Consider the following 14,868-nt stretch of genomic DNA (forward strand, 5'->3'; position numbering starts at 1 on the left):
TCCTTGTGAGCATTAATGCAAGCCTCAATAAAATATTAGAAAATCGTGTCCAGCAATACATAAAAATATAATACGCTATGACCAAGTAGGCTTCTTCCCAGGAATGCAAGACTGGTTCAGCCTTCTCCATTAAAATGTGATGTGTCATTAACAAACTGGAGAAAAAAATCTGATCACTTCAAAAGATGCAGAAAAAGCATACAAGAAAATTTAATATACATTCGTGATAAAAATTTCAACAAACTGGAAACAGAAAGCAACTTTCTTAACCTCAGAAACACAGTTGACCAAAGAAAAACAATCCTACAGCTAGCACAATACTAAAATGATAAGAGACTAAATTCTTAACCTCTGATAATTAGAACAAGACAAGGTTGCCCCTTCTTATCACTCCTACTCAAAATCCCGAGGGAAGTTCTGACCGGTTCAATAAGGTCTGCAAAAGATGTAAAAGGAATGCACATAGAAAAATCAAGAAGGAAAACTGTATCTATTCAGTTGTTTTTACACTGTATAAAAAACACTAGGTAGCCACAAAAAAGCTCCTAGAACTAATAAGTGAAATTATCAAGCTTATTATACAAGGAATTTAAAATTTAAAATACAGCACAATTAGCAATGGCACAAAAATAAAAATACTTCTGTATAAATCTCATCAAGTATTAACAAAAACTGAATAAATAACTAAAATCCTCCTCTTAAAGTGAATATCAGGCCCAGGTGGCTTCTCCAATGAAATATTACAAAAAGTTAAGATAGAAATAAATCACTTTCAACTCCTAGAGAATAGAAAAAAGAAACATTTCCCAAATTACTTTATGAAATCAACATAATTTTGCCACCATAATATGACAAGAACATTATTTAAAAAGGAGAAAGCAATAAGATAACGGTGGGGAAGTTTCACAGAGGAAAAAATAAAGTCACAGTTTTTTACCACAGAATCTGCTTTCTGCAGAGTCCAAAAGAGTCTAAGCCAAGTATCAGAAAAAATAAGTTAACTCAGCCATGTCATTGGATTTAAGATCAATAAAAAAGTCAACTTTATTTTCAGGTACTAGCAACAAATGCTCATGCAATCAAATTCAGTCGCATTTCCCATAACAACAAATATCTAGCTAGGAATATATCTAATAAAGTGTGTGTAAGATTCTACACAGAAAACTACAAAAGACTGTTGAGCGATATTAAATTTCTAAGTACAACAGGAAACCGTGCTTATTGACTATAAGATTTATTACCATAAAGATATCAGTTCTTCTTTTTTTAAATTGCATTTTAGGTTTTGGGGTCCATGTGAAGAACATGCAAGATAGTTGCATAGGTACACAGGTGGCAGTGTGACTTGCTGCCTTCCTCTTCTTCACCTATATCTGGCATTTCTCCCCAGGCTATCTCTCCCCAACTCCCTACCCCCTGCTGTCCCTCTCCTATTCCCCCCAACAGACCCCAGCGTGTGATGCTCCCCTCCCTGCGTCCATGTGTTCTCATTGTTCAACACCCGCTTATGAGTGAGAATATGTTGTGTTTCATTTTTTGTTCTTGTGTCAGTTTGCTGAGAATGATGTTCTCCAGGTTCATCCATGTCCCTACAAAGGACACGAACTCATCGTTTTTGATTGCTGCATAATATTCCATGGTGTATATGTGCCACATTTTCCCTGTCCAGTCTATCATCATTGGGCATTTGGGTTGATTCCAGGTCTTTGCTATTGTAAACAGTGTTGCAATGAACATTTGTGTGCATGTGTCCTCATAGTAGAATGATTTATAGTCCTTTGGATATATACCCAGTAATGGGATTGCTGGGTCAAATGGAATTTCTATTTCTAAGGCCTTGAGGAATCGCCACACTGTCTTCCACAATGGTTGAACTAATTTACACTCCCACCAGCTGTGTAAAAGTGTTCCTTTTTCTCCACATCCTCTCCAGCATCTGTTGTCTCCAGATATTTTAATGATCGCCGTTCTAACTGGCGTGAGATGGTGTCTCAATGTGGTTTTGATTTGCATCTCTCTGATGACCAGTGACGATGAGCATTTTTTCATATGTTTGTTGGCCTCATGAATGTCTTCTTTTGTAAAGTGTCTGTTCATATCCTTTGCCCATTTTTGAATGGGCTTGTTTGTTTTTTTCTTGTAGATCTGTTTGAGTTCTTTGTAAATTCTGGATATCAGCCCTTTGTCAGATGGGTAAACTGCAAACATTTTTTCCCATTCTGTTGGTTGCCGATGCACTCTAGTGACTGTTTCTTTTGCTGTGCAGAAGCTGTGGAATTTGATTAGGTCCCATTTGTCTATTTGGGCTTTTGTTGCCAATGCTTTTGGTGTTTTGGTCATGAAGTCCTTGCCTACGCCTATGGCCTGAATGGTTTTGCCTTGATTTTCTTCTAGGGTTTTTATGGTGTTAGGTCTTATGTTTAAGTCTTTAATCCATCTGGAGTTAATTTTAGTGTAAGGTGTCAGGAAGGGGTCCAGTTTCTGCTTTCTGCACATAGCTAGCCAGTTCTTAAGATCATAATAGTCAAAATCCCAGCATTTTTCTTTTTTAGAAACTGAAAAAGTTACATTTGAAAATGTAAAGGGCCAAGAACCCCTGAGATGATCCTTAGGCATCTTGCTACCACACGTCTGTTCTTTTCTTCTAAGGGACAACACTCCCAGCTCTGATTCAGGAGATGGTGTCCCTGTCTAGAGGCACCCACCAGACATGGTTCTCATGGATGAGTTATAAACATGTCACTAGTCAGGCTGCTGGGAAAATTTTCAAGGTGGCAGATATTGCCCGGGTAAGGTGGGTCATACCCATAATCCCAACGCTTTGGGAGGCAGAGGCAGGAGGATCACCTGTGGCTGAGAGCTTGAGACCAGCCTGGGCAATATAGTGAGATTCCATCTCTACAAAAAACTTAAAAGAAAAATTGGTTGGGTGTGGTGGCACATGCCTGTTGTCCTAGCCTCTCATGAGGCTGAGGCAGAAGGATGGCTAAGGATGCCAGACCCTATCTCCCCCACCCCCAAAAAAGGAAAGAAAAAACAGAAACAAAAAGAAAAAAAAGGCAGGAGATTCTGTTGAGAGAGGGTTTTTCCTTTTTGCTCGCCTGAGGTGTGAAGGTGAAGTGAGAATGAGGTGAGGCGTAGTGGATGAAAGTCACACACGCAGCATGACTGGGGGGGAGAGGAAAGAAGGCCTCATCTCCAGAATCACTTTGCAGCTGCGTGAGGGGTATTACGTCCACTGGTTTATCCACTGTCATTAGCTCTCTGCACTGACGGCTGCAGGCAACTCCTCACAGATAAGAAGTTCCATTTCAAAAGTTGGATGCGTTGTAATTGTTTATAATTCCACGTGAAGTGAGTGATTTGTCGCTCACCTTTACGGTGAGAACACGACACTGCAGTTGCCCTTCCCTACTCAGGTGGCCTGGGGCACGTCTAACCTGTTTGGGGCTCCCTGCCATCGTCTTAGAATCAGGAGCACGACAGACTTGAGCTCAGAGGTTTGAGGTAGGGATTACAGAAATTAATGCCAGAGGTGCTTGGAGCACTGCTGTACCCTCCGCTGCCCCTGTGAGATACACAAAGGCAGAGATTTTTGTTTTGTTCACTGCAGTTTCCTTAATGTGTATCATATTGAGTAGATGTGTGAACTCATGAGGTATTTCTAGACTAAAAAGAGAATGACCACTAGATCCAGCAATCCCACTACTGAGTATGTACCCCCCAAAACAGAAATTATTACAACAAAAAGACAGCTGTACTCACATCCACTGCACAGTCTTCTCATGTAACTGATGTACGTGCCCATCAGTGTTTCACTGCATAAAGGAAACATGGCATAGAGGCACCATGGAGTACTATGCAGCCAGAAAAATGAGTAAAATCATGTCCCTTGCAGTCACATGGATGGATCTGGAGGCGCTTATCCTAAGTCAACTAGTGCAGGAACAGAAAGACACATACTGCATATTCTCACTTACGAGTGAGAGCAAACACTGCGTAGGCCTGGACACAAAGGCGGAGAGCAGACACGGGGCTGCAGAAGCAGCGAGGCGGGAGGGGTCGGGGCTGAGAAGTTACCTGTCAGGTGCCACGTTTACTGGTTAGATGATGGCTACACTAGAAGCCTGATCCCCGCCACTTCACAACATACCCGTGTAACAGACATGCACATGTACCCCACTGCATCTAAACTAAAATGAAATGTTTAGGAAATGATACTTCTGGGCACAAATAAGGCTTCGTGCACACAGTGTCTTTGTTCTGTTAGTAGTAAGAGCCGGAGTGCATGCAGTATACTTAACACTAGTGTTCGGTGCCGTCTACTGCCCTCCCTGTGAAGTATTCTGGGGAGGCTTTGGGCATGTAGCTGTCATGTTTTTGGGGTAGGATGGTGTTCAGGCCCAGCTCTAGGGTGTGGCGTCATCTACGTTCAGAAGACTGAGAAGTAACAGCCATTTCTCATCCTGTGTCATCTGCTGAGCTTCCCTATTTACCTAAGTTTTCTGAGAAAGGCTGAGGCTGACGGCAAGCTGCCAGTGACACCTGTGACTATTCCTGTGGTCTCAGGGCCCCTGGTGCACTGGACCGTCTTCCTTCTCATCCCCGAAGCATCTCTCTAAGCGCACTCTCTCAGGCCAGCGGTCAGGCTGGCGGGCTCTGGTGTGCAGGGCTGTCCCAGGTGCTCACAGAGGGGAGCTGCACACTTTCTAAGGGGGCTCAGGTCCTTACAGAGGGGAGCTGCACACTTTCTAAGGGGGCTCAGGTCCTTACAGAGGGGAGCTGCACGCTTTCTAAGGGGGCTCAGGTCCTTACAGAGGGGAGCTGCACGCTTTCTAAGGGGGCTCAGGTCCTTACAGAGGGGAGCTGCACGCTTTCTAAGGGGGCTCAGGTCCTTACAGAGGGGAGCTGCACGCTTTCTAAGGGGGCTCAGGTCCTTACAGAGGGGAGCTGCACGCTTTCTAAGGGGGCTCAGGTCCTTACAGAGGGGAGCTGCACGCTTTCTAAGGGGGCTCAGGTCCTTACAGAGGGGAGCTGCACGCTTTCTAAGGGGGCTCAGGTCCTTACAGAGGGGAGCTGCACGCTTTCTAAGGGGGCTCAGGTCCTTACAGAGGGGAGATGCACACTTTCTAAGGGGACTCAGGTCCTTACAGAGGGGAGCTGCACGCTTTCTAAGGGGGCTCAGGTCCTTACAGAGGGGAGATGCACACTTTCTAAGGGGGCTCAGGTCCTTACAGAGGGGAGCTGCACACTTTCTAAGGGGGCTCAGGTCCTTACAGAGGGGAGATGCACACTTTCTAAGGGGGCTGAGGTCCTTACAGAGGGGAGCTGCACACTTTCTAAGGGGGCTCCTGCCAGACTTCTCTGCTCTCTCTGGCCTCTGCGAATTGAGTCTTGGAGGTAGAAGCAGTGCACCTCATGTAAGATTGTGCAGTGCTGGTGTGATTCACACACAGCTGCTGGAGGCCCTTGGTTTTATGAGTCTTGAGGGTGATTTCAGGGGACCAGCTGCCTGGGGTCCTTCCCATCACCCTCTGGAGGATGACAATTTGATCTCTCAGAATCGGAACCAAGAGACGTTAAAGAATGATATAAATAATACAGGCCTACCACCTTCTCATACCTCAAAAACTGGGTAAGAATATTACTTTCATTCTCATCTTTCTTGAATTAGATGATGTATTTTTAATACACTCCTGCAGCTTTTGTAGAAGTCTTGGACGAGTGTTAGAAAGTGCCGTGACCTCCGTCTGTAAACATAACGTTTTCTCCTTGATGAATCTAGTTTGTAATTTGGAGGCAAAGAAAGGTGTGAGCTCTGACCTTCTGACTACCTGAGCGGGCCTTCCTCGCCTGAGTCACCCCACGCGTAACACTGGGATCCATCATGTCTTCACATGTGTATGCAGAGCCAGAGCTGTGCCTGTACTGTGAGAGGTCCCGAGGAGTCAGTGACGCATAGCAAACAACCCCTTCCTTCCTCGGTCCCAGCCTGGGAGCAGGGTGGCTGGTGGTGGCAGAGGTGTCCCCATGTGTGGACATGCACAGAGGCCAAGACGGCCCTGACTGGGAGAAGCCACCTGAGAAGGAGGGAGGACCTCTTGCTGCTACTTCCTACCCCATCCACGTTGGTGCATGGTACAAATGACCCTAATGCAGGGAAACATTTTATTTACTTACTTATTTCTTTTCGGCTTTAAAAAAATCATGGTAAAATATACAAAGCATAAATTGTTCCATCTTAACCATTTTTAGTTGTTCAGTTCAGTAGTGTTAACACTGTTATGCACCCAGTCTCCATAACTCCATTGGGCAAGGCGAACACCCTGTCCCCGTTAACCACTAACTCCCCAATCCCTCTCCCCACCCCGGGTCACCTCAGTGCTACTTTCTGTCTCTATGAATTGGGCTGCTCTAGGGACCTCACGTAAGTGGAGTGACACAGGAATAGCTCTTTCGTAACTGGGTTCTTTCTCTTTGCATCAGGTTTTCAAGTTTCATCCATGTAGTAGCACGTGTCAGAATCTCTTCCTGTTCGTGGCGGAATCTGATTCCACTGTATATACAGCACATTTTATTCAACCATTCATTCCCTGATGGACACCTGAATCGTTCCGCCTTTTGGTTATTGTGAATATCACTACCATGACCATGGTGTATAGGGAAGCATTTTAAAAAGTAAGGACCAAAAATAGGTTGCTTATTATTATCTCACAGTCTTATAAAGACTGACTTTCTCAAAAGTAGGGTTCATCCATATGTCGCTTCAATGTTTTTCTGTAACTAGTGAACTATTCTCTGGCCTGCACACATATTTTTAAGTCAGGAAACAGCACCAACAGTCTTGTGGGGGAAAGAAACAACATAATTATGGAGGAGGAACAGTGGTGTGGAGGCTTGCAGTGAGAACCTAGCCCAGCCTGGGCACCCGAGCTGAGAAAAGGTCCCGGGAGCTTCCCTATAACTGAGATTTCACTCCAGGCCTGCAGGCTGGGATCTGGGCAATGAGCAATGCTGACCGACATGAGTATCAGTCCACTCTTGCATGGCTATAAAGAAACGCCGGAGACCAAGTAATTTTTAAGGAAAAGGGGTTTAATTGGCTCACGGTTCTGCAGGCTGTGTGGGAAGCACAGTGGCTTCTACTTCTGAGGAGGCCTCAGGAAACTTACAGTCTTGGGGAGGGATGAAGAAGGAGCCAGCACTTCATATGGCTGGAGCAGGAGGGGGAGAGAGAGAGAGAGGGAGGCAGCTGGTGCTTCACACCTTTAAACCTGCAGATCTCATGAAAACTCAGTCAGGGTCAGGAGACTAGCACTAGGGGATGGTGCTACCCCATTCATGAGAGCTCTGCCCCGCGATGCAATCACCTCACACCTGTCCCACCTCCAACATGGGGACTTACAGTGTGACATGAGATTTGGTGGGGACACAGATCCGAGCCACATCCACACATTCATTCCTCCACCAGGCTACTTGCTGAGTCCTAGGTCCTGCCTTTCCGTAACCGGTGGGCTGCCAGCCTGCCCTGTGCCCGGCTTCCACAGTGGTGATCATCTGCCAGCTTGGGGCCCCCTCTCCCAGCTGCCCCCTCTCTCCCGAGGCTGCCCTGCCCGCTGCTTCCCTGCCCAATGGCCCTGGGTGCTGCCGGCCTTGGCTCCATGCTGGTGCTCCTCCAGGGCCTTCTGGTCTTCAGACTTCACCCCAGGATTCCAGGAGACACAGGCTCCATGGATCCTGGGGATAAACAGGCCCCAGTTTCAAAGGGTTCATGCTGTTTTTAAAAGGTTATTTATCGGCCGGGCGCGGTGGCTCACGCCTGTAATCCCAGCACTTTGGGAGGCCGAGGCGGGTGGATCACGAGGTCAAGAGATCGAGACCATCCTGGTCAACATGGTGAAACCCCGTCTTTACTAAAAATACAAAAAAATTAGCTGGGCATGGTGGCGCGTGCCTGTAATCCCAGCTCCTCAGGAGGCCGAGGCAGGAGAATTGCCTGAACCCAGGAGGCGGAGGTTGCGGTGAGCTGCGATCGCGCCATTGCACCCCAGCCTGGGTAACGAGAGCGAAACTCCGTCTCAAAAAAAAAAAAAAAAAGAAAAAAAAAGGTTATTTATCATGCACTTTTTTTGTTTTTGCTTTTAAATGAAGATATCTGCCTATAGTTTGATTGGTATTATAAATGTTCCATGTTAATATTTTCTGACAAATGGAACGATTCTGGAACTGTGTAATATACAGAAGGACAGTTCATGCTGGATACACGAGGATTAGCAAAACTAATGTTTTTAGTTCAGTGAACTGCACAGTTCTTTCTTAGGAATTGACTTCGGTTAATTTTTTCCATTTTTATAGATAGATTTTTTAAAAGAACTTAATGCAGATTCATTTATATATGAAGGTTGTTTGTAGGCCGGGCACAGTGGCTCATGCTGGTAACCTCAGCACTTTGGGAGGCCGGGGTTGTGGATCATTTGAGGTCAGGAGTTCAAGACCAGCCTGGGCAACACGATGAAACCCATTCTCTACTAAAAATACAAAAATTAGCTGGGTATGGTGGTGTGTGCCTGTAATCCCAGCTGCTCAGGAGGCTGGGGCAGGAGAATTGCCTGAACAATGTGGGAGGTAGAGAGGTTGCAGTGAGCTAAGATCATGCCACTGCACTCCAGCCTGGGTGACAGAGTGAGACTCTGTCTCAAAAAAATAGCAAAGAAAAAACAAAAAACCCCACGAAGTTTGTTTATAGCAAAAATTTGAAGGATGCCAAATTTATGATGATTTTATAGTCTAGGTTTGTCAAAGATAAAGCCAGACACAAAGCAATAAGGACAGACTTTATTAAGTGTCACAATAGGGAAGAAGGTCCAGTGTGAACCAAGCTCAACGTCACCGAAACAGAAGGCAGGGGATACATCAAGGCTGTGCTGGGGAAGGCACTGAGGGTGCTAAGGAGGCTTGGTCCATGAGACTAGGCAGCTAATTGGTGCTCATCTGGAAAAGAAAGAAATTCCGCCGGAGGCAATGGGGCAGGTTAGAGGGAGGGAACCACTCAAGTCAGACCGTCCTCACCGGCACTGACTGGGAGCAAAGCCAGGGCAAAGGCATTTCCCTGCAAGTTTCTGTTTCAAAGAGATGGCTCCCAGGTCCTTGTGGAGACAGTTCTCAGTGGTGGAAGATTTGCATTCTTAAGGGCAGACAAAGAATGCATGGCTGCAAGCTTTCTAAAGTAACTGCTCCATGACGAGGTGTCGAGGCCTCTCTGCCTATCACCAGGACTTGGCTGGAACAAACACTGAATTTTGTTGGAACAAGTAAGTGCTGGAAGCATCGAGTTTTCACCTGCAGGAATTTTAGGGTGGGCTGTGAACAACTCAGGGACACAGCCTCATGCTGCTAAAAGCCAGGCTAGCGTTTGCGCAGCTTTGTTTGTGCAGAGGTTTAGACGAGTCATTGTGTGTCCACCACTCTTTTGCAGTTCTCAGGCGCCCTCAGTGTTTAAATTCTAGCACTGAGTCATCAAGTGAAAAGCAAAAAGGAGGAAAAATTCTTAAGGCTGAGGGGGGTATGTGTGCACGTGTGTGTGTGTACTTGTGTGCGTGCACGGACATGTGTGCACGTGTGTACGTGTGCGCACACCCATATGTACATGTGTGCTTGTGTTTTCTTCCATGAGACTCCACAGAATATTTCCTGAGTGAAGGAATTTCGTGTTTCTGAAGTCCGTGCCTAGTGTATTTATCTAGTGTCTGAGTTTGCTACAGCCAACCTTTAAATTTGGAGAGAGAAGTAAAAAGAACCTGGAAAAGTACCAAAGGTGTTAGGCGCACACCCCACAGTCACACTCCTGGGGAAGGTGTGCTTCCTCCAGAGCGTGGCCTCGCCTGTCAGTCAACAACGGCAGACTTGACTGAGCAGTGACCGGGGTCCCACCCGCATGGCGCTGTGTCTGTGCGCGAGGCCCTGTCCTGTGGACCCAGAGTGTGTTACCTCTCGTCATCCAGGGTTTGTACTGTTACCACGCCCATCCATCACACTGGCAGACGGTCAGAGAGGCCAAGCTAAACAGCATCCATGTTTTCCCAACCCTTTTTCAGTTTCCCTATTTGAAAAGGGGCATCAGTTAGCAGAGCTCCTCAGGCGCAGGCAACCACCAGTGCAATTCCCTGATGCTCCCACATGGTTTGAAGAGTACGGAACTCTCGGTTCTCAGCATCTTTTTCTTCTCTTACATGTGTCTAAATAGACCAGCCTGGGCAACAGTACTTATTTCGATTTCAGAGATGGAGCCTTGCTCGGCGGCCCAGGCTCGCGCAGTGGAGCCGTCTCAGCTCACCACAGCCTCAAACTTCTGTGCCAAAGTGAACCTCCTGCCTCAGCCTCTTGAGCCTCTGGGACTATAGGTGTGCAGCACCATGGCTAGCTAATTATTTTTATTTTTGTAGAGACAGGGTCTCTCTATGTTGCCCAGGCTGGTCTTGAACTCCTGGCCTGAAGCGATTCTCCCCCTTGACCTCCCGAAGTGCTGAGATTACAGCCATAAGCCACCAAACCCAGCCTAAATATGTTTATGCCTCCTCATTTATTAGAGAAATCCTAGTCTCTCATTTGTACAGAGTGAAGCTAAAATTTCATCAATGTATAATACTTGTTATAAAAGTATTCTGCTGGAAATTTCCCCCAAGTAAGAATACTGAAGGATGTTTTTAGGTGCCGTGGTTAATACTCACATGCATCTTTGCACCCGGCTTGCAGGAGGTTTGGAATGCGATCAGCTGGCCTGTTTTTCATGACCCATGGAGTGCCCATGAACCAGTGACAAGTTTGGGCTCATAACAGTGCAGGTCAGATGTGCTCTACATGCAACATGATTTTTGCGAGCTCAGAGACATGCCTGACATCCTCACATCGAAGCCCTCAGTTTTATGGAGGCCCTGAGCACCCTAGTCCTGGGTCATGGTGTGTGTTGTTAGCCCTAGCTGGGTTGATTTTTAACATGAATTTCTATTTCTTTCCCTCCTTGTGTGTTTACTTCCCTGATGGTTCACAAATAATAGGAAAGGAGGCACTGAGAATCATAAAACTGGTTCTATTGATACGGGACATAAGCCTGGCAGAGTTTACCTGCTGCACTTGTGCGCCGGCCGTGTGGGGCTTCTTTGTCCCATATTGTTTTTCAGGGAGAATTACAATAACCAAAGGATGACATTTTGTTTCTTCTAGAGAAAATGTGTTTGGTGGATAACCTGGAAATGAGGCAAAATGCGGCCGGCTTTGGGGAAGGTATTTGAAGTTCCAGAACACCTTTCTGTTACCTTCTGGGGTAAGTAAGTTTCCCCCGTGCCTCTCGAGCAGAGCACAGGACCTGTGTCTTGTGGACCCAGTGGCAGTGAGTTAGACAGATGGAAAGACTTTCCCTAGAGAAATAATGTGGACCTTCAGTCCTGCCAGTGCTGCCTGACAGAGCTCGGTGTGAGAGTGAAAATCAGATTAGGCCCACACTCACCAATCAATCATCAACATGACAGTGACTGCCAGGGCTTCCCGATGCAGTGGTGAATTTCATCTCAGACAGTCCCACCCACCTGTACACAGGGCTGCCTTGTATGCGTTCTAAGGCCTAGTGTTCCTTGTGCTTAAAGAGTTCTCGAGAGTTCTTAGGACTTGGAACTTGAGATGTAGGCAGGACCCGGGGAATCTGAATTTGGAATGTGTCATTGTGCTGTGAAATCATCGTTTTAGTCACTGTTAAATTCGAGGTCACATGCGTGGAAATGTCTGGCAAATTTTCATCAAATTGAGTCTTTCTATTTCCACTGACCTTGAAAGTTACCCTAAGACTAAACTAAAATTCGAAGACAGTTTTGAATTGGCACAGGCAGTGCCTCTCACATTTTAATGTACCTGCAAACGTGGACTGACTTCAGTGCACCTGGATGGGCACAATCTCAACTTCCAGTGTCAAGCCCTGCCATGCTTCGGGTCCTCCAGGGAGCAGGCGGTGTGCGTGTGACCTACAGTGATTTCTGATGTTATCTTCTGACATTGGAACTGCAGAGGTTCCCCCTTTAATTGTGCGCCCCTGCATGGCGGGACTTCGCCCACCACAGTCCATGTTCTCTTCTTCCTGGGCATGCTGTTTTCCAGCCTCCTCTGCAGTGAGCCAGGGTGACCGTGGCCACGGCTTCCTCCGTTCTGGCTGATGAAAAGTTGCCATTTCAGGCCCAGCCCATACACTCCTTCTGCATGAAGCCTCTCATCCACTCTTCCCCATCTGCTGGACACGGTAAAGAAAGGGAAAGCGGAACTTCTGCATGGTGGGTGGGGCTGGGGGGTCTGCGGTAAGTTCTAGACTGTGAGGTGAGAACCCTGAGATTTCAGAGTTTGTTTGTTGTATCAGCCTACCCTGGCCAGTACAGCATACACAGCGGCCAGACGGCTGAATTTCGGGATTATATTGCTCACCAAGAACACTTCGTATTTCGATTTAATTTCAAGATGCTTTCTCAATTACCTATTTAATTGATTACCTATTTAATTGATGGATGTGTTCCTCTCATTTGAAGGGGAGGAGCTCAGATTCACACCTCCCTTGGGCTCCCTCTCTGCTTCCTCCCAGCCCAGTTAGGCCTGTGGTTCCCAAGCGCATATTCGTGGGTCCTGCTGCAGCCCTAATAAATCTGACTATTCTGAGTAGCACTCAGGAACCTTACTTTCCTCACAAGTGTCAGGCTTTTCAGCAACCACATTTTGGAAATGTTTAGAAATTAGGCACAATGGCTGTGTAATGGAAGGAAAAAAGGGATGGAAAATGACTGGCTTTTTAAAGCTTTCTGTTTTTAAGAGGGCTTTTCTTTTATGGAAAATTATTCCCTTCAGCTTTGGATTTTCTCTCTCGATTGGTTTACGCAATTATTTTTCCCCCTTGGGAAAAAAATGTGTAGGAGTTAAGCTCTTTTACAATTTAACCTTCCATCACCAAGTAATTTGAACATTTTTCAGATCTTGCTTTTAAAATGTCAAATACTGCTTGTTAGGTCTGGTGTGTTGGAGTGAAATGAAATGGAAACCAAGCCTGAAGCATCCCTGAGTGGACAAATCGGTTGGGCCTCATACATGACCTTAACCTTGCTTGATTTCAAAAATACAAGGAAAACTTAACTTGGGCTAGTTCTTGTAAACACCTGTATTAAAGAGAAAAGGCATCTGGCCAGGTGTGGTGCTTTGTCTCTGCAATCCCAGCACTTTGGAGGCTGAGGCTGGGAGAGTCTCTTGAGGCCAGGAGCTCAGGACCAGCCTGGGCAACAGAGAGGACCTCATCTCTACAAACATAAAAACAAAACAAGCAAAAAACCCAGGCCGTGCTAATTTTACAGGTGTACACCTGTAGTCCCAGCAACTCAGGAGGCTGATGCCAGAGGATGGCTTGGGCCCAGGAGCTCGAGGCTTCAGTGAGCTGAAAAGGTGCCACTGCACTCCAGCCTGGGTGACAGAGTGAGGCCCTGTTTCTAAAGGAAATTAAAAAATAATAAAAAAGTGAAACTTAAGCTGAACCCTTAACAAGCAGCAAACCCACTTATAATTGTCTTACTAGGGACTTTCCAGCGGGCTAGAGCTAATCAAACATTTCCTTTCTTTTACCTCCTGTGGGTCTCATACAGGCCTCCCCCTTGGGTTCCTAATGGGACTCCCAAACCACTTCTGCTTCAAAGCTACCTGATTCCTGAATCACTACTCAGATAAACTCTAAAATTCTGTGCCTCGGTTTACCTTTCTAACAGGCGTATGCAGTTGGTTGCTGCTGATACCCATGTTTGCCACCTCACCCGTCTGCAGGGTTTTCTGCTCCATGTTGGATCAATATGGTGAGGAGACTTACGCTTTATTCCCATTTGTGTGGCGTGGCTGCAGGTGGTGGGTGTGACAGGTCAGATTCAGGTGAGTCTCCGGGGGGGGGGAGGGCAGCTCTCTTTTTGCCGAGTCACCCTGTTAACACCAGAACTCCTCTGACACTTACGTCTTCTCCCTTTATTTCCACTGCATCGGTCCTCAGTGGACTACAGCTATCCCTATTAGAAAACATGAGTTACGGACTGGAGAGTTGTGGATGTACTTTTGTGTTGACTGTACATTGCTATTTAAACACTAACCTCCAAGGCCGGGCGTGGTGGCTCACGCCTGTAATCCCAGCACTTTGGGAGGCTGAGGCGGGTGGATCACGAGGTCAAAAGATCGAGACCATCCTGGTCAAAATGGTGAAACCCCGTCTCTACTAAAAATACAAAAATTAGCTGGGCATGGTGGTGCGTGCCTGTAATCCCAGCTACTTGGGAGGCTGAGACAGGAGAATTGCCTGAACCCAGGAGGCGGAGGTTGCGGTGAGCCGAGATCGCGCCATTGCACTCCAGCCTGGGTAACAAGAGCAAAACTCCGCCTCAAAAAAAATAAAAATAAAAAAATAAATAAAATAAACACTGACCTCCAATAAAAGCACTTCTTTCTAGACCATTCAGAAATGTATGAGAACACCCAGAGTTCTGGTTTAGCTGGCAATGTTATGTGGTCTGCCATGGCAGGGCAGAGGCCCTCTGTAGATACACAGGTGCTGTGTGGATGGGAAAGGCCAATTCACACCTGGGATATGTATCTCTTCTGAGGAGGAACCACTTAACCCCAGCAAGGAAACTGCAGCCAGGCAGAGAGCCAGTGTCCTGGGGAGTGGGGTGCATCACGCCCGTGCTGTTCATGCCTCCGGGTCAAAATGCTGATCTCTCCTCAGTCCCTACGGCTTGTTAAAGTCACTGAAGGTCAGGCCATGCCACCTGGCCCTGCGACTCTCAGATTGTATGATTCCTGCTGGAACGGCAGATC

The 14,868-nt window shown here is 46.6% G+C and overlaps 1 protein-coding gene across 3 annotated transcripts in view; it reads left to right on the top strand.

Annotated features, from left to right (window-relative positions):
• The window catches only part of OCA2 (OCA2 melanosomal transmembrane protein), a 431,394-nt gene that overhangs the window by 415,081 nt on the left and 1,445 nt on the right, over positions 1-14,868 (top strand). The window contains exons 25-27 of one of the 3 annotated variants that reach the window (XR_013536485.1): positions 11,221-11,320; positions 12,145-12,283; positions 13,779-13,862. The gene's annotated coding sequence lies outside the window, so the exon portion shown is untranslated. Of the gene's footprint in view, positions 1-11,220; positions 11,321-12,144; positions 12,353-13,778; positions 13,863-14,868 lie in introns of those variants that run through there. The other 2 variants (XR_008482351.2, XR_013536487.1) reach the window with 2 other exon arrangements.

Source organism: Callithrix jacchus, chromosome 6 (genome assembly GCF_049354715.1).
Source record: "Callithrix jacchus isolate 240 chromosome 6, calJac240_pri, whole genome shotgun sequence".
Lineage (NCBI taxonomy): Eukaryota > Metazoa > Chordata > Mammalia > Primates > Cebidae > Callithrix > Callithrix jacchus.